The sequence below is a fragment of the Eurosta solidaginis genome, chromosome 2 (assembly GCF_040869045.1).
Source record: "Eurosta solidaginis isolate ZX-2024a chromosome 2, ASM4086904v1, whole genome shotgun sequence".
NCBI lineage: Eukaryota > Metazoa > Arthropoda > Insecta > Diptera > Tephritidae > Eurosta > Eurosta solidaginis.
In genome coordinates, this window is record NC_090320.1 from 188002022 (window position 1) to 188027103 (window position 25082).

At 37.7% G+C, this 25082-nt stretch overlaps 1 protein-coding gene across 8 annotated transcripts in view; it reads right to left on the reverse strand.

Moving 5' to 3' along the window:
* Nucleotides 1–25082, reverse strand: part of RapGAP1 (Rap GTPase activating protein 1) — a 503114-nt gene that overhangs the window by 248100 nt on the left and 229932 nt on the right. The gene's annotated exons all lie outside the window — the stretch shown is intronic.

Here is a 25082-nt window from a genome sequence, read left to right on the forward strand (position 1 = left end):
ACTAAAATGCATGCACCCAAAGGGTCATGGGCTTCAAAAGAATTGTTCCCGAGGTAGTCAGGCTAGTAACTGATTCATACCCATAAAATGTCCTAAGCCTTTGAGAAGTTTATTTTTTTTTTTAATTTGGTGTAGAAACCTCTTGTCATGTAGTTGAGTATATTTAGCGGGATAAAATATTAAATTTTTAAAAATGTGTAGAAGGCAAATTTGCAACATCCGCTACAGAGAACATTAGATATGATTGTTTCCGTTTTTCCAAAGCTAGCTGATGAAGAAGTGAAATTCAAAACCATGTCCTAGTTACCATCACGGTTTGTAAATTTAGTGATTGTTTTCTAATATTTTCTTCTGCGTTTAAGTTAGAATTGCGTGTTGAGTAGATTATTCGATTTGTCAAACATTCTACATCCGGTTAGTACGTCCCATCCTAATAGGCTGAGGATATTAGAAAGCTCAGACAATATGAAGGTCAAAGGAAGCATTGAAGCAACTCTACTGGCGCCTATTGCATAATGTGAAGCAAAAATATAAAAGAGACGCCTTTAATATTTCACCAAAACAAGGAATTAAATTGATTACAAGAAAATTTGTTGAAAAATACTTACATATATTATGAAATATTTATTAGACATTAACTGACCTTTTTTTTTCATAACAATACTAATACAAAATAAACTGTTTTTCCTTCGATGTTATAATTTCCTTGTGTAACCACTTGGATTTATATATACATATATATGTTTATACATTGAGTTATGGACAAAAATTTACATCAAAGAAATTGAGGACCTTAACGTCTATAAAAAAACACAGAAAAGCGAATATATGGATAGAAGGCTAGTTTTCACTTCGCCCTTTTAAATAGTTTTGTGAAAAGAGCAGCATACTTTAAGGAGCTACAACTCCTTTATCAAGCTAAAAAAAAAATATATATATATATGTACATATATATGAAAGGCGCGATAACCTCAGAAGAGATTTTAGGCCAAGCTTCTCTTTCCATTTGTGACGTGCTTCTTTTAATTTTTCCTACAAATTGGCGTAGGTCCTGTGTTTTATGCCGACTCCGAACGGCATCCGCAAGGCAGATGAGTTTTCACTGAGAACCTTTTTATGGCAGAAAAACACTAGGAGCGCTTCCCAAATCACTGCCGAGGGGCGATCCGCTTAGAAAATCATTCTTATAATTGAAAAAACTTGTTTCTAAAATTTTGATGTTGCTTTGTCCGGAGCATGAAGCCTAGATTTCCGATGTGGTAGAGGGAGCACGCCTCCACCACACCACGTCGGCCGCCATTATGCTAAACCATATGCTTGGTTTCCATTAGGTCAAAATGCCTCAGCCTGACTCGCTAGACAGTTGGTATCAAAAACGTTTCCATTAGACACATTCCTACTGACTTGAGGTCGGTACAGCAGTGCGTGGTAAAACCCAAGCTAAAATTGTGTGTGCATTTATTTTAAACCCCATCTCAGTATTTCCCGTTGTTTCACACGCTAGTCATTGGGGAAATTCATTAAAGCATATAAATTTGTAAGGTGCAGAATTATATCTGTTTACACACACTGCTATATGAAGTTGCTAGCAATATTCTCAATAAACTTAATTGTCGATCGCCTGTATTATTGAAAAAAAAAAAAACAAGGAAGGCTAAGTTCGGGTGTAACCGAACATTACATACTCAGTTGAGAGATATGGAGACAAAATAAGGGAAAATCACCATGAAGGAAAATTAACATAGGGTAGGTAACCCTGGAATGTGTTTGTATGACATGTGTATCAAATGGAAGGTATTAAAGAGTATTTTAAGAGGGAGTGGGCCATAGTTCTATAGGTGGACGCCATTTAGGGATATCGCCATAAAGGTGGACCAGGGCTGACACTAGAATTTGTTTGTACGATATGGGTATCAAATGAAAGGTGTTAATGAGTATTTTAAAAGGGAGTGGGCCTTAGATCTATAGGTGGACGCCTTTTCGTGATATCGCCATAAAGGTGGACCATATGGGTATCAAATTAAAGGTATTAATGAGTATTTTAAAAGGAAGTGGGCCTTAGATCTATAGGTGGACGCCTTTTCGTGATATCGCCATAAAGGTGGAACAGGGGTCACTCTAGAATGCGTTTGTTAGTTCTATAGTTGGACGCCTTTTCGAGATATCGCCATAAAGGTGGACCAGGGGTGACTCTAGAATTTGTTTGTACGATATTGGTTTTGATACCCGGGAATGACTATAGAATGCGTTTGTACAATATGAGTATCAAACGAAAGGTGTTAATGAGTATTTTAAGAGGGAGTGGGCCTTAGTTCTATAGGTGGATGCCTTTTTGGAGATATCGCCATAAAGGTGGATCATATGGATATCAAATGAAAGGTATTAATGAGTATTTTAAAAGGGAGTGGGCCTTAGATCTATAGGTGGACGCCTTTTCGTGATATCGCCATAAAGGTGGAACAGGGGTCACTCTAGAATGCGTTTGTTAGTTCTATAGGTGGACGCCTTTTCGAGATATCGCCATAAAGGTGGACCAGGGGCGACTCTAGAATTTGTTTGTACGATATGGGTTTTGATACCCAGGAATGACTCTAGAATTCGTTTGTACAATATGAGTCACTCTAGAATGCGTTTGTTAGTTCTATAGGTGGACGCCTTTTCGAGATATCGCCATAAAGGTTGACCAGGGGTGACTCTAGAATTTGTTTGTACGATATGGGTATCAAATGAAGGGAGTCGGCCTTAGTTCTATAGGTGGACGCCTTTTAGAGTTATAGCCATAAAGGTGGAGCAAGGGTGACTCTAGAATTTGTTTGTACAATATGGGTATCAAACGAAAGGTGTTAGTGAGTATTTTAAAATGGAGTGGGCCTTAGTCCTATAGGTGGACGCCTTTTCGATATATCGCCATAAAGGTGGACCAGGGGTGACTCTAGAATTTGTTTGTAAGATATGGGTATCAAATGAAAGGTGTTAATGAGTGTTTTAAAAGGGCGTGGGCTTTAGTTCTATAGGTGGACGCCATTTCGAGATATCGCAATAAAGGTGGACCAGGGGTGACTCTAGAATTTCTTTGTACAATATGGGTATCAAACGAAAGGTGTTAATGAGTATTTTAAAAGGGAGTGATGGTAGTTATATATGTGAAGGCGTTTTCGAGATATTGACCAAAATGTGGAGCAGGGTGACCCAGAACATCATTTGCCGGGTACCGCTAATTTATTTATATATGTAATACCACGAACAATATTCCTGCCAAGATTCCAAGGGCTTTTTTATTTCGCTCTGTAGAACTTTTTCATTTTCTTCTACTTAATATGGTAGGTGTCACACTCATTTTGCAAAGTTTTTTTCTGAAGTTATATTTTGCGTCAATAAACCAATCCAATTACCAAGTTTCATCCCTTTTGTCGTATTTGGTATAGAATTATGGCATTTTTGTCATTTTTCGTAACTTTCGATATCGAAAAAGTGGGCGTGGTCATAGTCGGGTTACGGGCATTTTTAACACAATACAAAGTGAGTTCAGATAAGTACGTGAACTGAGTTTAGTAAAGATATATAGATGTTTGCTCAAGCTATCGTGTTAACGGCCGAGCGGAAGGACGGACGGTCGACTGTGTATAAAAACTGGGCGTGGCTTCAACCGATTTCGCCCTTTTTCACAGAAAACAGTTATTGTCCTAGAATCTAAGCCCTACCAAATTTCACAAGGATTGGTAAATTTTTGTTCGACTTATGGCATTAAAAGTATCACAGACAAATTAAATGAAAAAGGGCGGAGCCACGCCCATTTTGAAATTTTCTTTCATTTTTGTATTTTATTGTACCATATCATTACTGGAGTCGAATGTTGACATAATTTACTTATATACTAGCCGTGTTTTTTAACACGCGTATATCCGTTTACGCTTAAACTTTATATTGACTGCTAAGAGACAAACTATAAATACACCTCTGAAATTGCTGCGCATAAATTTTGTCCTACTAAATTTCAATACGCATTATACTCAGATGTAACTGAAATATGTGTCTTTGTTTCACCCTGTACACTAATTCTATGTATTATATGTGTGTCCACAATTCATCGCAACTGATTCAGCTATATGTTATACCCTATGGCCATCAGAGCGTTGCGTCTCCGCTTTTCGCTACACCCTGTTGCTGTAGCTAGTTGTTTTACCACAGCCGCTAGATGGCTCTCCTAAGCATTATCTAAGCGAAGATAGGCGTTTTTTAACACGCGCAAACGAAACGTATACGCGCGTGTTAAAAAACACGGCTTGTGTTTTTTAACACGCGTATATCCGTTTACGCTTAAACTTTATATTGACTGCTAAGAGACAAACTATAAATACACCTCTGAAATTGCTGCGCATAAATTTTGTCCTACTAAATTTCAATACGCATTATACTCAGATGTAACTGAAATATGTGTCTTTGTTTCACCCTGTACACTAATTCTATGTATTATATGTGTGTCCACAATTCATCGCAACTGATTCAGCTATATGTTATACCCTATGGCCATCAGAGCGTTGCGTCTCCGCTTTTCGCTACACCCTGTTGCTGTAGCTAGTTGTTTTACCACAGCCGCTAGATGGCTCTCCTAAGCATTATCTAAGCGAAGATAGGCGTTTTTTAACACGCGCAAACGAAACGTATACGCGCGTGTTAAAAAACACGGCTACTGTAAAGATATTAAATTTTTTGTTAAAAATTGACTTAAAAAAATTTTTTTTTAAAGTGGGCGTCGTATACGTTTAACTTTTCAAGGCAGTTATAAGGTTTAATGAGTCCCCCTATTATCTATTGAAGGGGCTCCAGTGGGCAAACGAAAATAAATTGCCAACAAGTTAGTCCATACTTTGACCTAGTGAAAACCAAGCATAAGAACATTTTTTTATGCGGGTAACTGTGTATAAAAACATCGTTCTGCTGACATACATAAATAGGTTAAAAAGAAATGAAGCCAAAAACTGGTAATAAGTTATGGTCCGAGATCATCCAACGTGCGATTTAAAATAAATCGAGACGCGTCAAAACCAAATTTTTTTTTACTTCATTGGAATAAAAAAGTTACAGTCTTAAAAACAATTGGGGTATTCACGTCGCTCTGGTTATCAGCGCATCTGCATATATGGTTAAATTTTTTAAATAGTTTACAAAACAAAATACACTGGAGACAAATAATTTTTAAACAGATAAACTGATAACGAGTTAACGCGAACACCTCAAATGTTCTTACAAATATACCATACGATCATTCGGAGGCGTAGAGAAATCGGAAAAGGGTCCTCAGTCAGAGCGTTTACCCTGTTTATGAGCGCATTTTGGAGTCCGAACTCAATACAATTCCCTTCTTGCGCTGGTCGTTCGATATGAGCGTATAACGTATAACAACTTCAGAGCTTAAAATTACATTTAAAGGGAAATGTGAAGCTTCTCAATACCAAAGTACCTAATATGTACCAATAACCGAGACACAACAACTATACAATTCAGACTATACTTAGAAGGATAAAGAAACAAAAGAAAGGTTTTACGAAGCCTTCTCAAAATTACCTTCATATTGAGTATTTTACTAACACCCGTGTTTTTAACACGCGTATATCCGTTTACGCTTCAACTTTATATGGACTGCTAAGCGACAAACCTTATATACACCTCTGAAATTGCTGCGCATAAATTTTGTCCTACTAAATTTCAATACGCATTATACTCAGATGTAACTGAAATATGTGTCTTTGTTTCACCCTCTACACTAATTCTATGTATTCTATGTGTGTCCACAATTCATCGCATCTGATTCAGCTATATGTTATACCCTATAGCCATCAGAGCGTTGTGTCTCCGCTTTTCGGTACACCATGTTGCTGTAGCTAGTTGTTTAACCACAGCCGCTAGATGGGTCTCCTAAGCATTATCTAAGAGAGGATAGGCGTTGTTTTTCACGCGCAAACGAAACGTATACGCGCGTAAAAAAACACGGCTAATATTAGCTGTGTTTTTTTACATCTATAGACGGTTACGCTTAAACTTTATATGGACTGCTAAGCGTTGAACTTTAAATACACCTCTGAAATTGCATAAAATTAGTACTACTAAATTCCAATACGCATTATACTCAGATGTAACTGAAATATGTGTCTATATTTCACCTCTACACTAATTCTATATATCACTTCTAAAAATGGTGTGTGCCCACTATTCATCGCAACCGATTTAGCTATACAAGAGATGTTTGTGTATCCTTTCGGTACAACATGCTGTGTAGCTATTTGCCGTTGGATGGGTCTCCTAAGCATTATCTAAGCGAGGATAAGCGTTTTTTACGCGCAAACGAAAACGTATAGGCGTGTAAAAAAAAACACGGCTATTAGCCACAAACGCTTATCCTCGCTTAGATAATGCTTAGGAGACCCATCTAGTGGCAATGGTTAAATAACTAGCTACAGAACAAGGTGTACCTAAAATCGGAGACACAAACCTCTGATGGCCATAATGTATAACACATAGCTGAATCAGTTGCGATGAATAGTAGACACACATAGAATACATAGAACTAGTGTAGAGGGTGAAACATAGAGACATATTTCAGTTACATCTTTAGTAGTACAACTTTTATGCGCAGCAATTTCAGAGGTGTATTTAAAGCAGGCATGCTTAACCAACGAACCTATATCATTTCGTTACGATAATTAACGTTAATAAACGAAACAAAGTCGGCCACCGTGGTGTGATGGTAGCGTGCTCCGCCTATCACACCGTATGCCCTGGGTTCAACTCCCGGGCAAAGCAACATCAAAATTTTAGAAATAAGATTTTTCAATTAGAAGAAAATTTTTCTAAGCGGGGTCGTCCCTCGGCAGTGTCTGGCAAGCGCTCCGATTGCATTTCTGCCATGAAAAGCTCTCAGTGAAAACTCATCTGCCTTGCAGATGCCGTTCGGAGTCGGCATAAAACATGTAGGTCCCGTCCGGCCAATTTGTAGGGACAAATCAAGAGGAGCACGACGCAAATTGGAAGAGAAGCTCGGCCTTAGATCTCTTCGGAGGTTATCGCGCCTTACATTTATTTTTTTTTTTTAAACGAAACAAAGTCATTTCGATTCGTTTATTAACGTTAAGAACGTCAAATTAACGAAATGGTTTTGTTTCGTTTTCTGCCATATCAAAACGAAATCAAATCGTTTATGTTGATTATTAATTTCAAACCAGGGATGCACCTTAACGTTAAGCTAATCGTTCATCAAAAAATTTCCACCGTTTCCGTTGAAACACTTCGAAATATTATCGATAAAGAAATTATCAAGATAAATTGTATCTCGTTTTTAACCGAAACGAAAAGCTTTCGTTAACGTTAAAAACGTTAACAAAAAACGTGATACTTTATGTTGGAATTGTGCTGGTAATGCTATAGCCATGGTGAAGCCGTAAGGTGGTAACAGCGAGCGGACATACACACAAACTCCATGTAATTTGTTTGTGTAGTTCGTTGGTGGTAATGTCAAAAATACTCTGAGAAATTTTCGTACTGTAAAAATTCATGAGAAAAGTTGCAATCAGCTTGGCTAATGCTTTCACCTATAATGACCCCGCTATCAATCAGCTTTGTCAGCATAGTTTGAAATTAATAATCAACATAAACGATTTGATTTCGTTTTGATATGGCAGAAAACGAAACAAAATCATTTCGTTAATTTGACGTTCTTAACGTTAATAAACGAAACGAAATGACTTTGTTTCGTTTATTAACGTTAATTATCGTAACAAAATGATATAGGTTCGTTGGTTAAGCATGCCTGTTTCAAACTATGCTGGCAAAGCTGATTGATGGCGGAGTCATTAAAGGCGAAAGCATTAGCCAAGCTGATTGCAACTTTTCTCATGAATTTTGACAGTACCAACATTTCTCAGAGTATTTTTGACATTACCACCAACGAACTACACAAACAAATTACATGGAGTTTGTGTGTATGTCCGCTCGCTGTTACCACCTTACGGCTTCACCATGGCTATAGCATTGCAGCACAATTCAAACATAATATCACGTTTTTGTTAACGTTTTTAACGTTAACGAAAGCTTTTCGTTTCGGTTAAAAACGAGATACAATTTATCTTGATAATTTCTTTATCGATAATATTTCGAAGTGTTTCAACGGAAACGGTGGAAATTTTTGGATAAACGATTAGCTTAACGTTAAGGTGCATCCCTGATTTAAAGTTTGACGCTTAGCAGTCCATATAAAGTTTAAGCGTAAACGTCTATAGATGTAAACAAAAAACACGGCTAATATCAACACTTTTTATAAAGGTTCCTTTGGCCGATTTGAAAAGTAACCATTGTTTAGCTTTAACTACCCTCAAAAGGAAGTTCAAACATGGGATTCTTAGCTTCCGAGTATGATATATATGTATGTAAGTACATTTTGTATGCACATATGTACCTAGTTTTATGAGTTTCTCAGGATGCAAGATTATTGAACACAGATTCATGCCTTCTTGAGTGCTTTCAAGCATGCAAACAGTCACACATATGTAAGTATGTACTATACTAGCAACAGTGAATTTGTCACTAAAGGTTCATGCACATTATACGACACGTACCAATAAAATATTCGCGGCATTTTTGCCTAATTGGTTAACTTGGTCGTGTCGTGTCTTACGACTGTCGCTAAGTGTGCATGGCTCCATAAGAATACATGCAAAGAATATTATGTCGGTACATGTCGCGTCGTATAATGTGCATAAACCTTAAGATGCATGTATGCATATACATATGTTTGTGTAATTTTCATTCACTTAAAGCACTTCTCCTGCTCAAGTACCCCACATAAGGAAAAGCTATGCCATCAAGTACCCTTAAAGTAGTGGTATTTGGTGAAGCGAACAATAGAAAATTTTTGGCTAAATTGCTGGGAATGTCAAAAACGCCACATTCGAGTGGAACTTCGTTGACAAATTGGTTTACAAGTTGCATAGCCGATATGGGATTAAAGAGCAAGTATGTATATACGTGTATAATTTACCAACAGAAAAGTGGGCAATACATTGTATTTTCTCAGAGTCATGCATTTTTCATTTTATTTTGCCAAGCGGAAAGCCAATAACGTTATGAATGATTTATGGGTTAAACGCCCAAAAATATGCAATGAAACATTTATAGCAAATGTTTTGTTTTCTCGTTAACCGCTGCATTTTAAAACCTAAGCCGCTTACTTGTTGTGTTTGTTGTATGTACAACTTAAATATTAATGCTTTATATTTTTGTCCTTTTATAATTTTCTCCCCAAAACTTGCATTAAATGGGTACGCGGTTGGGAAGATATTATTCTTGTACATCAGTCATCGAATTTAATTGCCGTTGTTGACATAAATGCCTTATCCGAGTAATTTCTACTGCATCGGAGGAGAATGTTTTTATTGCTTTGAATATTTTGAAAATGCACATCTGTTGCCACCAAAAACTCTAGAACACACTTGCAATCACTCATCCTTGCCTCAATACACATATTATTTTACTACTTACTGAGGTTTTATAAGCGCATACCTACATGATATTTTATTGCCTTTGTGCACTTTGTTTGCTTTCCAAATTTTCCAACACAAAATAATTACATATGTGTTTCAGCTAGGGATGTAAACGATGATACCTAAACATCGATGCATCGTTCGTAAACATCGAAGTTATGCCTGTAAGAGCATCGTGTTTTGATGAAAGATTTTTTCTCATCGATGTTTCTGTAAATTTTTCACTTGCTCCACATATGTATTTCCAAATTCCATTTAATCATGATGAAAAGTTTTTAATTTTAACAAGTAAGGAAGGCTAAGTTCGGGTGTAACCAAACATTACATACTCAACTGGGAGCTTTGGAGGCAATATAAGGGAAAATCACCATTTAGCAAAATGAACCTAGGGTAACCCTGGAATGTGTTTGTATGACATCTGTATCAAATGAAAGGTGTTAATAATTATTTAAAATGTAGTGGGCCTTAGTTCCATAGGTGGACGCCTTTTCGAGATATCGCAATAAGGGTGGACCAGGGGTGACTCTAGAATGTGTTTGTACAATATTGGTATCAAATTGAAGGTATTAATGAGGGTTTTAAAAGGGAGTAGCCCTTAGTTGTATATGTGAAGGCGTTTTCGAGATATCGACCAAAATGTGGACCAGGGTGACCCAGAACATCATCTGCCGGGTACCGATAATTTATTTATATATGTAATACCACTAACAGTATTCCTGCCAAGATTCCAAGGGCTTTTGATTTCGCCCTGCAGAACTTTTTCATTTTCTTCTACTTAATACGGTAGGTGTCACACCCATTTTACAAAGTTTTTTCTAAAGTTATATTTTGCGTCAAAAAACCAATCCAATTACCATGTTTCATCTCTTTTTTCATATTTGGTACAGAATTATGGCATTTTTTTCATTTTTAGTAATTTTCGATATCGGAAAAGTGGGCGTGGTCATAGTCGGATTTCGGCCATATTTTATACCAGGATAAAGTGACTACAGATAAGTACGTGAACTAAGTTTAGTTAAGATATATGGTTTTTTGCGCAAGTTATCGTGTTAACGGCCAAGCGGAAGGACAGACGGTCGCCTGTGTATAAAAACTGGGCGTGGCTTCAACCGATTTCACCCATTTTCACAGAAAACAGTTATCGTCATAGAATCCCTACCAAATTTCACAAGGATTGGTAAATTTTTGTTCGACTTATGGCATTAGAAGTATTCTAGACGAATTAAATGAAAAAGGGCGGAGTTACGCCCATTTTGAAATTTTCTTTTATCTTTGTATTTTGTTGCACCATATCATTACTGGAGTCGAATGTTGACATAATTAACTTTTATACTGTAACGATATTGAATTTTTTGTTAAAATTTGACTTAAAAAATTTTTTTTTAAAAGTGGGCGTGTTCGCCATCCGATTTCGCTAATTTTTAATAAGCAACATATAGTAATATGAGTAATGTTCCTGCCAAATTTCATCATGATATCTTCAGTGACTGCCAAATTACAACTTGCAAAACTTTGAAATTACCTTCTTTTAAAAGTGGGAGGTGCTACGCCTATTTTCCAAAATTTTACTAATTTTCGACTCTGCGTCATAAGTTCAGCCCACCTACCAAGTTTCATCGGTTTATCCCACTTTGGTAATGAATTATCGCACTTTTTCGAAATTTTCGATATCGAAAAAGTGGGCGTGGTTATAGTCCAATATCGTTCATTTTAAATAGCGATCTGAGATGAGCGCCCAGGAACTTACATGCCAACTTTCATTATGATACCTCAAAATTTACTCAAGTTAACGTGTTCACGGACAGACGGACATGGCTAAATGAATTTCTTTTTTCGACCAGATCATTTTGATATATAGAAGTCTATATCTATCTCGATTAGTTTATGCCATTACGGATTACCGTTATGCGAACAAAGTTAATATACTCTGTGAGCTCTTCTCAGCTGAGTATAAAAATAGTTCATAATAGTACATAATTTTAAAAATCATACGTGGTTTATTTTTTTCTCCGTAGTTTTAATCAAAAATATACCCATAGTAAACTCTGAAAATAAATTAAGCCCAAAAACATCGATGTTCCATAAAGTTGATAATTTCGTTATCAAAATGTTGTTATTGAAAAAACAATCACCCTTATTGTCATTGTCGTCGTCGACATCGTCGTCGTATTTCAGTCGACGTCACATCGTATCGACGTCGTCGTCATCGACACCAAATCGGTATTGGCTAAGCTTGTTGAGACGACGACGACAATTTATCGATAAAACGAAAGGAAAATATACCATCTCTGTCAATTCTGGATCAGCTGTTCGATTTTTTTTTACTATTTCTGTATCTTTTTTCGCGATTTGAGATTTGTTTAAATATTTCTTTTCAAGATTTTACAAAAATGTTTTATTATGAGCTCTAGTGACGAAAATAATAAAGAGGAGCTTAGACTTAATAGAAAAAAAATCAGAAATAACTTCGATTTTTTCTAGCCCAGCTACAAGAACCTCCAATTATTGCGCACTCGTTATTTTCATTTTGAATATCTAAAAATACAATGCATATTACATATATGTATATTTAATTAATTAAAAAATAAATGTTTTACTTACAAATTTTCCTTCTGTCGTCAGTAAAAACAGCGTCGACACAAATGGCGTCGTGTGAGGGCGACGACGACAGCAAATTTGCTTAGCCAATACCAAACATGTGTCGATAGTCGTCAATAGTTATCGAAAACGACAACGGCAATACCGAATTTAAAACGTCGTCGTGAGTCGTCGTCGTTCAGTGACGACGACGCCAATGACAATAAGGGTGAATGATATTCCATTTTCATGGGCGATGTGCCATCCCTAATTTTAGTATTGCATCACCGTTAGACGCTCATGCACAAATGTATGTCAACATCTGTACTTATGGGTACACAGTCGCATTTCTGCGTGTTGCCACTAATAAATTAACACCTTTGAAATAAAGTGGAAAGATACTTCTCCGCTTGAAGGATACTTCGTTTCATGTACATATGTGTATGTACATTAGATCGTCCAAAAAGCAAAAACTTCTGCAGGATTGATTATACGTTTAGTTGAAAATGTTTTTCTTTTTTTAAAGTAATCCTCACCGGCCCAGGTTTTAATTCTGCACTTTAATAAAACCAGAATTAGGAAAATAGCGCCGCAGGCGAAAATTCGTAATTAAAAATCGAGCCATTTTTTGTTCCAAATTTTCACAAACTTCCTTTTAAATGAGTTATTCTTATTTTAAAGCAATTGACGCTGGAACAGTATTAATTCCAATTTTTCTCTAAACTGAGACCGGAATATTGAAAAGGAAGCATCGTAGATCAAAATTTGGATAAAAAAGTGATGGGTTTTTTATTTCAATTGTCTTTAGATAAGTTAATCTTTGTTTAGAGATGACCTTAATGGATCAATCTGATTTTTCACTGGAATGGGACTGAACAATAGAAAAAGGAGCGCCGTATCCGAGAATTATAAATAAAAATAATGTGTTTTTCATTCGACTGATCTAATAGCTGTGTTTTTTTCACGTCTATATATGTACGTTTACGCTTAAACTTTATATGGACTGCTAAGCGACAAACTTTAAATACACCTCTGAAATTGCTACGCATAAAATTTGTACTACTAAATTTCAATACGCATTATATATACCCAGATGTAACTGAAATATGTGTCCATGTTTCACCCTCTGCACTAATTCCATGTATTCTATGCGCGTCCACTATCTATCACAACAGATTCAGCTATATGTTATACTCAAAAATACAACAGAGGGTTGGTCTCCGCTTTTCGGTACACCCTGTGCTGTAGCTAGTTGTTTAACCTCTGCCGCTAAATGGGTCTCCTAAGCATTATCTAAGCGAGGATAGGTGTAAAAAAAAAACACGGCTAATATATAGAAAAAACAATAAAGCGCTTCTCCAATTAAAATGTTAATATGTGGGAGTGCGAAACAAAATAATTGACCTAATGACTACTTTCGGAAAAGAATGATGGTCAATATTGTTGACATTATAACCATTTGAAATTTGACGATGTTGCCATCTCATATGGTCATAACTTCAATTGATTTTGTGGCCATTTGAGGTGGTCATAACATCAATTGACGTTAAAGCCGTGGAAATTATGTCACCATTCATATATCAATCCAATGACATTTTCTGAGTAGATAAATTACCGCCATTTTAGTATTTACACATCGCTGCATGAGGTGTTGGTTTGAGTCTGAAAGTCTAATCTTTCACTTTTCTGTACGGAGTAATACGACTATCTTACAACATTTTACAACCGAGTCATGCGCCTGTGGATTTTTTGTTGTTTTTATTTTTCTTAGTTCGTATGCGGCAATGCATTATGTAGAATAACAATATTACCGGCCACTACGAAATGAGCTCAGCAACACATGGGCATATTCAAAAGATTAAGTGGTGGAGATAAATTGTTCTTATTACCTTTGGCTCTTTAGCGACTCATATTTTAGTAGAGAGCTGTTTCAGCATACTACTAGAGCAGGGCAACGTAGGTGGTGGTTAACCTAATTCGGGCAGCAAAAACATGTTGCAACTTGCAAGTATTCTCTGTTTTCCTTTTGGGACTTCGCTAGGTGTCTATGGCAAATATGGCTAGAACGCTTCACTGAAAACTAAAGCAGCTAAAATGTTAGAGGTGTTATATATTTTTGAACACTAAAGGCCCAGCTGAGTGAGCGATGGAAAACCCACGAATTGGGCACAGCCAGGAGCCCTGCCAAATCATGCATCATGTTTAGGTGTATAAGGTGAGTGAGGTATATAGCCCCACTGGATCCAGTGCTCACATTCTTCTTCGCAACAATTTATGTGCGCATCTTGGCTGTGATACAAACAAGAAAAATGTGCCTTAATAATACCAATATATAAGATTAAAAAAGCAGTTACCCAGCGGGTAAGGGGGTAAGAATATACCCGCGGTAGGTATGCCTGTCGTAAGAGGCGACTAAAATACCAGATTCAAGGGGTGTGTAGCGCAACCCTTCAGGTTGCCAGCGCAATATATAGCTTCTCCAAACCTAGTTGTCAGCCTCACCTATCCGCGGCGAATCCTGTTTCACTAACAGACGAGGCTCTGGCGACCCCAAGCTCCTCATGGAACTTGGGGGTGGGGAGGGAGGGGATGGCCTGAAGGTTTAATGTGGCCACATAAATCGCTCCCGAGATGGTCGGGCTAGCACCTTAATGGTGCTGTGGTACCGGAGCGTACCGGATCTGTATCCGGCAAAGGACCATCACATCGATAACACTCCCCAAAGCCTTCGGGGAGCAACCTTATCGCTACAACAACAACGACAACAACATTAAAAAAGCAGATTAGATCTTAGCTTTTTTTTTCATGGTTGAGTAAGTGTTCATCAAAATTGCTTTGGTCGTGCATATTTTAACAAATGCGTTGGAGTCTCAAAGTTCGAAACGTCAACTAATGCGACTACAGACAGAAAAATCGGAAAAAATGTATCAAGACTAACAAAGTCAATATGGATTACATGTGATATTTTATTTTCATTATTTTTCCTTGCAATGAGGTTTAAGGCCGTATTTCCAAATATTTTAACTATTTTTCATAAAATGGATAGCTAGGAAGAAATCAAATCGAATTTACCAAAATTTTCTTATGACGGACTTAGACGAGTTTGCCATTTTGTGGACGAAATAAATTGTTAAAAAGACTAAGACTCAAATATGTACATCAGACTGGTCCGTAACCCACACGAAAAGGAAAATTGAAAGTTTATGTTGAGAAAGTCTCAACGTTTTATTATTTTTTTATTTATTACAGTCAAAATTATGTTTCTTTTTTTATTTCGAATTGGCCATTCGACATAAGTTTTTAAAATTTAAATTTCATAATTGGCATTGAGCAGCTTTATTTCGTTCTAACCATTAGGTATTCAGTTTGGTAAACCGAGAATCACACTTTAAGGGAATACATTTGAAGGGTAATCGTGAATAACGTTTTAACGCCAACTATCAAAAAACTTGAAATTATTGCAGATTATCGCTAATATTGATCTGTTACATAGCTCAAAAACTAAACTTGGCAAAATTATGCACCCTATATCTATAGAGCTGCAAATAGCCAGTGAATGGAGAAACGTTTTTTTGTGATAGATGGCCCAAAAGAAAAAAATTGTGAAAATTGCCAAGATAACAAAACAAAAGACGAGTACATAACAAAAATCAAATTTTACCAACACAAATCGCTCCAGAACAGGTAATATGGAAGAGACATTGAAACCGTGAAACGTTTTCCACTGAAAAAAGTTTACAAAAGTAAATTGAGATGTGATTTTAAATGAGAACTGAATATTATGTTGCACACAACTTTTTGGTATCATATTTTCGAGCATGATATAAAGAAAACTCGACCATTTTCCCGAAAAATTAGGATCTTGTCACTTGAAAAGTTTTTGCAATTTTTTTCTGCTGGGACGTGTGGTACAATTTTGGCTTATAAAACAGGCCTAATAGGTCATAATAGGGCGGCCACCGTGGTGTGATGGTAGCGTGCTCCGCCTATCACACCGTATGCCTTGGGTTCAACTCCCGGGCAAAGCAACATCAAAATTTTAGAAATAAGGTTTTTCAATTAGAAGAAAATTTTTCTAAGCGGGGTCGCCCCTCGGCAGTGTCTGGCAAGCGCTCCGAGTGTATTTCTGCCATGAAAAGCTCTCAGTGCCTTGCAGATGCCGTTCGGAGTCGGCATAAAACATGTAGGTCCCGTCCGGCCAATTTGTAGGGAGAAATCAAGAGGAGCACGACGCAAATTGGAAGAGAAGCTCGGCCTTAGATCTCTTCGGAGGTTATCGCGCCTTACATTTATTTTTATTTTAATAGGTCAACAACCTCCTTGGGGTTTTATTATCAGAGTCGTAAAATATCTCTATCTTTTGTGAAATTTATTTTTAATTTCAGGTACACTGCTATCACTGGTTTACAGCCAAAATGCACCAGAGACGCCATTATGAAATTTCTATGTAAAATCACCCCCTGATTGCGAAAATCAAGGTTTTTAATTCTATGGTAACGTTTTTTGAGATATTTACGTTTCATGTTGTTGTTGTTGTTGTAGCGATAAGGTTGCTCCCCGAAGGCTTTGGGCAGTGTTATCGATGTAATGGTCCTTTGCCGGATACAGATCCCGTACGCTTCGGTACCACAGCACAATTAAGGTGCTAGCCCGACCATTTCGGGAACGATTTATGTGGCCACATTAAACCTTCAGGCCATTCGCTCCCTCCCCACCCCCAAGTTCCATGAGGAGCTTGGGGTCGCCAGAGTCTCGTCTGTTAGTGAAACAGGATTCGCCGCGGATAGGTGAGGTTGACAATTGGGTTTGGAGAAGCTATATATTGCACTGGCAACCTGAAGGGTTGCGCTACACAGCCCCTTGAATCTGGTATTTTAGTCGCCTCTTACGACAGGCATACCTACCGCGGGAATATTCTGACCCCCTAACCCGATGGGGTACAGTATTTCATCTCCAGCATTGATTCGAAATTTCAGCAACGCTCTGAAGTTTCCATCTCCGTGCTCGTTAGAGCTTAGAGGACCGTCATCTCTGTGACCTCTTAAAGGTATGTTTTGCCTTCCACAAAATATTACGGTTTTTATGATTGGTATAATTTTTTCCGATTACTTTCGACCGTTTCCATTTCTTGGGTTTTGATTTGTTCAGCAACATCCATAGCTTTTCTTTCCATTACCATCAACAAATTTTTAGAAGCTACCACGTTCGCTATATGGTAGTTCGCGCATTCATGTTGCGTAAACGATTGGATTGCTTTCTTATATTTTTTGAGTGGTTCCGACACCAATTTCACATCATTTGTACCCGCTTCACGTCGTCCCAAGAGAATACATATTTTGCATAATCTATCAAAAGCAGTTTTACTATACGCTATCCATTCATCCTGCTTCAACCAGTTCATTTGAAAAGACCGATTTTTTTCCCCCTCACTCACCATTGGAAACTTGAAAACCGCTGTAGGTTGCCAGGTATATTTCAACCACTGGTACCTTTCTTCGTCTGTAAGAGCTACCGCGTCTTTGTAGACTCAAACTCACGCGCCCTTTTATTCATATTATATTTTTAAATAAATGACAGGTTATAAACTGCAGTTATAAACTGAACAGTATCCGGCGAGCCTTGCAGATATTATGAAGGAACAAGGCGCATGTAATATTATTTATACCTAGATCAAGTAAAAATTCAAGCCTACCTAGACAAAAAGGTTCCCTAGTTCTACGAAGAAAACACTACCTGCCTTAAAAATATGCTCCTGCTTGAAATGTACCTGGGTTTAAGAAAAGGGCACTAACAGTTTTTTGTATATAATAACCCTTCGAAAATATACCTTCTAACTAACTGATATACGAATACTAACCCATATGTACCAGTAGGGTACTTAAGTATTAAATGGATATATTTACTTGAATGCCTATACATTTTTTATTAGTCCATCGATTTTGTTGAATGAAAGCTTTTTTTTTGTAATAAAACAGAGCTTAGAGAGAAGAAAACAAATCTGCAAAAAAGTAAAAAGTTTTCGAGATCCTTCCTCGCAAAGTACAAATTTTTTTATATTTTTACAAAAAAAATGGAAAATATCCGTAATGATTGTTCGTTATCTTTGAATCTGCAGGGCCTAGCATAAAGTGTTGTATGCACAGTTTATAGCAAATTTTATCAACCTTCAAACGGTTTTGGAATTGCTCAATTCGTTCGTGAGATATATATGATTAAGTGGACTCAATTTTTTTTTGAAAAAATGATTATTCGTAAATATCTCAAAAACGTTACCATAGAATTAAAAATAACCTTGATTTTCGGAATCAGGGGGTGATTTTACATAGAAATTTCATAATGGCGTCTCTGGTGCATTTTGGCTGTAAACCAGTGATAGCAGTGTACCTGAAATTAAAAATAAATTACACAAAAGATAGAGATATTTTACGACTGTGATAATAAAACCCCAAGGAGGTTGTTGACCTATTAAAATAAAAATAAATGTAAGGCGCGATAACCTCCGAAGAGATCTAAGGCCGAGCTTCTCTTCCAATTTGCGTCGTGCTCCTCTTGATTTCTCCCTACAAATTGGCCGGACGGGACCTACATGTTTTATGCCGACTCCGAACGGCATCTGCAAGGCACTGAGAGCTTTTCATGGCAGAAATACACTCGGAGCGCTTGCCAGACACTGCCGAGGGGCGACCCCGCTTAGAAAAATTTTCTTCTAATTGAAAAACCTTATTTCTAAAAGTTTGATGTTGCTTTGCCCGGGAGTTGAACCCAAGGCATACGGTGTGATAGGCGGAGCACGCTACCATCACACCACGGTGGCCGCCCTATTATGACCTATTAGGCCTGTTTTATAAGCCAAAATTGTACCACACGTTGGAGAATTGTGATAACGTCCCAGCAGAAAAAAATTGCAAAAACTTTTCAAGTGACAAGATCCTAATTTTTCGGGAAAATGGTCGAGTTTTCTTTATATCATGCTCGAAAATATGATACCAAAAAGTTGTGTGCAACGTAATATTCAGTTCTCATTTAAAATCACATCTCAATTTACTCTTGTAAACTTTTTTCAGTGGAAAACGTTTCACGGTTTCAATGTCTCTTCCATATTACCTGTTCTGGAGCGATTTGTGTTGGTAAAATTTGATTTTTGTTATGTACTCGTCTTTTGTTTTGTTATCTTGGCAATTTTCACAATTTTTTTCTTTTGGGCCATCTATCACAAAAAAACGTTTCTCCATTCACTGGCTATTTGCAGCTCTATAGATATAGGGTGCATAATTTTGCCAAGTTTGGTTTTTGAGCTATGTAACAGATCAATATTAGCGATAATCTGCAATAATTTCAAGTTTTTTGATAGTTGGCGTTAAAACGTTATTCACGATTACCCTTCAAATGTATTCCCTTAAAGTGTGATTCTCGGTTTACCAAACTGAATACCTAATGGTTAGAACGAAATAAAGCTGCTCAATGCCAATTATGAAATTTAAATTTTAAAAACTTATGTCGAATGGCCAATTCGAAATAAAAAAAGAAACATAATTTTGACTGTAATAAATAAAAAAATAATAAAACGTTGAGACTTTCTCAACATAAACTTTCAATTTTCCTTTTGGTGTGGGTTACGGACCAGTCTGATTGACATATTTGAGTCTTAGTCTTTTTAACAATTTATTTCATCCACAAAATGGCAAACTCGTCTAAGTCCGTCATAAGAAAATTTTGGTAAATTCGAGTTGATTTCTTCCTAGCTATCCATTTTATGAAAAACATTTAAAATATTTGGAAATACAGCCTTAAACCTCATTGCAAGGAAAAATAATGAAAATAAAATATCACATGTAATGCATATTGACTTTGTTAGTCTTGATACATTTTTTCCGATTTTTCTGTCTGTAGTCGCCTTAGTTGACGTTTCGAACTTTGAGACTCCAACGCATTTGTTAAAATATGCAGGACCAAAGCAATTTTGATGAACACTTACTCAACCTTGAAAAAAAAAGCTAAGATCTAATCTGCTTTTTTAATGTTGTTGTTGTTGTTGTTGTAGCGATAAGGTTGCTCCCCGAAGGCTTTGGGGAGTGTTATCGATGTGATGGTCCTTTGCCGGATACAGATCCGGTACGCTCCGGTACCACAGCACCATTAAGGTGCTAGCCCGACCATCTCGGGAGCGATTTATGTGGCCACATTAAACCTTCAGGCCATCCCCTCCCTCCCCACCCCCAAGTTCCATGAGGAGCTTGGGGTCGCCAGAGCCTCGTCTGTTAGTGAAACAGGATTCGCCGCGGATAGGTGAGGCTGACAACTAGGTTTGGAGAAGCTATATATTGCGCTGGCAACCTGAAGGGTTGCGCTACACACCCCTTGAATCTGGTATTTTAGTCGCCTCTTACGACAGGCATACCTACCGCGGGTATATTCTTACCCCCTTACCCGCTGGGTAACTGCTTTTTTAATCTTATATATTGGTATTATTAAGGCACATTTTTCTTGTTTGTATCACAGCCAAGATGCGCACATAAATTGTTGCGAAGAAGAATGTGAGCACTGGATCCAGTGGGGCTATATTCCTCACTCACCTTATACACCTAAACATGATGCATGATTTGGCAGGGCTCCTGGCTGTGCCCAATTCGTGGGTTTTCCATCGCTCACTCAGCTGGGCCTTTAGTGTTCAAAAATATATAACACCTCTAACATTTTAGCTGCTTTAGTTTTCAGTGAAGCGTTCTAGCCATATTTGCCATAGACACCTAGCGAAGTCCCAAAAGGAAAACAGAGAATACTTGCAAGTTGCAACATGTTTTTGCTGCCCGAATTAGGTTAACCACCACCTACGTTGCCCTGCTCTAGTAGTATGCTGAAACAGATCTCTACTAAAATATGAGTCGCTAAAGAGCCAAAGGTAATAAGAACAATTTATCTCCACCACTTAATCTTTTGAATATGCCCATGTGTTGCTGAGCTCATTTCGTAGTGGCCGGTAATATTGTTATTCTACATAATGCATTGCCGCATACGAACTAAGAAAAATAAAAACAACAAAAAATCCACAGGCGCATGACTCGGTTGTAAAATGTTGTAAGATAGTCGTATTACTCCGTACAGAAAAGTGAAAGATTAGACTTTCAGACTCAAACCAACACCTCATGCAGCGATGTGTAAATACTAAAACGGCGGTAATTTATCTACTCAGAAAATGTCATTGGATTGATATATGAATGGTGACATAATTTCCACGGCTTTAACATCAATTGATGTTATGACCACTTCAAATGGCCACAAAATCAATTGAAGTTATGACCATATGAGATGGCAACAACGTCAAATTTCAAATGGTTATAATGTCAACAATATTGACCATCATTCTTTTCCGAAAGTAGTCATTAGGTCAATTATTTTGTTTCGCACTCCCACATATTAACATTTTAATTGGAGACGCGCTTTATTGTTTTTTCTATATATTAGCCGTGTTTTTTTTACACCTGTCCTCGTTTAGATAATGCTTAGGAGACCCATTTAGCGGCAGAGGTTAAACAACTAGCTACAGCACAGGGTGTACCGAAAAGCGGAGACACAACCCCCTGTTGTATTTTTGAGTATAACATATAGCTGAATCTGTTGTGATAGATAGTGGACGCGCATAGAATACATGGAATTAGTGCAGAGGGTGAAACATGGACACATATTTCAGTTACATCTGGGTATATATAATGCGTATTGAAATTTAGTAGTACAAATTTTATGCGTAGCAATTTCAGAGGTGTATTTAAAGTTTGTCGCTTAGCAGTCCATATAAAGTTTAAGCGTAAACGTACATATATAGACGTGAAAAAAACACAGCTATTAGATCAGTCGAATGAAAAACACATTATTTTTATTTATAATTCTCGGATGCGGCGCTCCTTTTTCTATTGTTCAGTCCCATTCCAGTGAAAAATCAGATTGATCCATTAAGGTCATCTCTAACAAGTAAGGAAGGCTAAGTTCGGGTGTAACCGAACATTACATACTCAGTTGAGAGCTATGGAGACAAAATAAGGAAAATCACCATGTAGGAAAATGAACCTAGGGTAACCCTGGAATGTGGTTGTATGACATGTGTATCAAATGGAAGGTATTAAAGAGTATTTTAAGAGAGAGTAGGCCATAGTTCTATGGATGGACGCCATTTAGGGATATCGCCATAAAGGTGGACAGGGCTGACTCTAGAATGTGTTTGTACGATATGGGTATCAAACGAAAGGTGATAATGAGTATTTTAAAAGGGAATGGGCTTTAGTTCTATAGGTGAACGCCTTTTCGAGAAATCGCCATAAAGGTGGACCAGGGGTGACTCTAGAATATGTTTGTACGATATGGGTATCAAATGAAAGCTGTTAATGGGTATTTTGAAAAGGAGTGATCCTTAGTTCCATAGGTGGACGCTGTTTCGAGATATCGCCATAAAGGTGGACCAGGGGTGTCTCTAGTTGTACGATATCGGAATCAAATGAAAGGTGTTACTGAGCATTTTAAGAGGGAGTGGGCATTAGGCCTATAGGTGGACGCCTTTTCGAAATGTCGCCATTAGGGTGGGCCAGGGGTGACTCTAGAATGTGTTTGTATGATATGGGTATCAAATGAAAGATGGTAATGAGTATTTTAAAAGGGAGTAATCCTTAGTTCTATAGGTGGACGCCTTTTCGAGATATCGCCATAAAGGTGGACCAAGGGTGACTCCAGAATGTTTGTACGATATGGGTATCAAACGAAAGGTGCTACTGAGCATTTTAAGAGGGAGTGGGCATGAGGTCTATAGGTGGACGCCTTTTCGAGATATCGTCATTAGGGTGGGCCAGGGGTGACTCTAGAATGTGTTTGTACGATATGGGTATCAAACGAAAGGTGTTACTGAGCATTTTAAGAGGGAGTGAGCATTAGGTCTATAGGTGGACGCCTTTTCGAGATATCGCCATTAGGGTGGGCCAGGGGTGACTCTAGAATGTTTGTACGATATGGGTATCAAACGAAAGGTGTTACTGAGCATTTTAAGAGGGAGTGGGCATTAGGTCTATAGGTGGACGCCTTTTCGAGATATCGCCATTAGGGTGGGCCAGGGGTGACTCTAGAATCTTTTTGTACGATATGGGTATCAAATCAAAGGTGGTAATGAGTATTTTAAAAGGGAGTAATCCTTAGTTCTATAGGTGGACGCCTTTTCGAGATATCGCCATAAAGGTGGACCAAGGGTGACTCTAGAATGTTTGTACGATATGGGTATCAAACGAAAGGTGTTACTGAGCATTTTAAGAGGGAGTGGGCATTAGGTCTATAGGTGGACGCCTTTTCGAGATATCGTCATTAGGGTGGGCCAGGGGTGACTCTAGAATGTTTGTACGATATGGGTATCAAACGAAAGGTGTTACTGAGCATTTTAAGAGGGAGTGGGCATTAGGTCTATAGGTGGACGCCTTTTCGAGATATCGCCATTAGGGTGTGCCAGGGTGACTCTAGAATGTGTTTGTACGATATGGGTATCAAATGAAAGGTGGTAATGAGTATTTTAAAAGGGAGTAATCCTTAGTTCTATAGGTGGACGCCTTTTCGAGATATCGCCATAAAGGTGGACCAAGGGTGACTCTAGAATGTTTGTACGATATGGGTATCAAACGAAAGGTGTTACTGAGCATTTTAAGAGGGAGTGGGCATTAGGTCTATAGGTGGACGCCTTTTCGAGATATCGCCATTAGGGTGGGCCAGGGGTGACTCTAGAATGTTTGTACGATATGGGTATTAAACGAAAGGTGTTACTGAGCATTTTAAGAGGGAGTGGGCATTAGGTCAATAGGTGGACGCCTTTTCGAGATATCGCCATTAGGGTGGGCCAGGGATGACTCTAGAATGTTTGTACGATATGGGTATCAAACGAAAGGTGTTACTGAGCATTTTAAGAGGGAGTGGACATTAGGTATATAGGTGGACGCCTTTTCGAGATATCGCCAATAGGGTGGGCCAGGGGTGACTCTAGAATGTTTGTACGATATGGGTATCAAACGAAAGGTGTTACTGAGCATTTTAAGAGGGAATGGGCATTAGGTCTATAGGTGGACGCCTTTTCGAGATATCGCCATTAGGGTGGGCCAGGGTGACTCTAGAATGTGTTTGTACGATATGGATATCAAATTAAAAGTATTAATGAGGGTTTTAAAAGCGAGTGGCCCTTAGATGTATATGTGAAGGCGTTCTCGCGATATCGACCAAAATGTGGACCAGGTGATCCAGAAAATCATCTGTCGGGTACTGCTAATTTATTTATATATGCAATACCACTAACAGTATTCCTGCCAAGATTCCAAGGGCTGTTGATTTTGCCTTGTAGAACTTTTTCATTTTCTTCTACATAATATAGTAGGTGGGCGTGGTTATGGTCGGATTTCGGCCATTTTTTATACCAAGATAAAGTGAGTTCAGATAAGTACGTGGGCTAAGTTTAGTAAAGATATATCGGTTTTTGCTCAAGTTATTGTGTTAACGGCCGAGCGGAAGGACAGACGGTGGACTGTGTATAAAAACTGGGCGTGGCTTCCACCGATTTCGCCCATTTTCACAGAGAAAAGTTAGCGTCAGAGAATCTATGCTCCTAAGAAAGTTGAGAAGGATTGGTAAATTTTTGTTCGACTTATGGCATTAAAAGTATTCTAGACAAACTAAATGAAAATGGGCGGAGCCACACCCATTTTGAAATTTTCTTTTATTTTTGTATTTTGTTGCATCATGTCATTACTGGAGTTGAATTTTGACTTAATTTACTTATATACAGTAAAGATATTAAATTTTTTGTTAAAATTTGAATTTAAAAAAAAAAATTTTTAAAAAGTGGGCGTGTTCTTCATCCAATTTTGCTAATTTTTATTTAGCACATATATAGTAATAGTAGTAACGTTCCTGCCAAATTTCATCATGATATCTTCAACGACTGCCAAATTACAGCTTGCA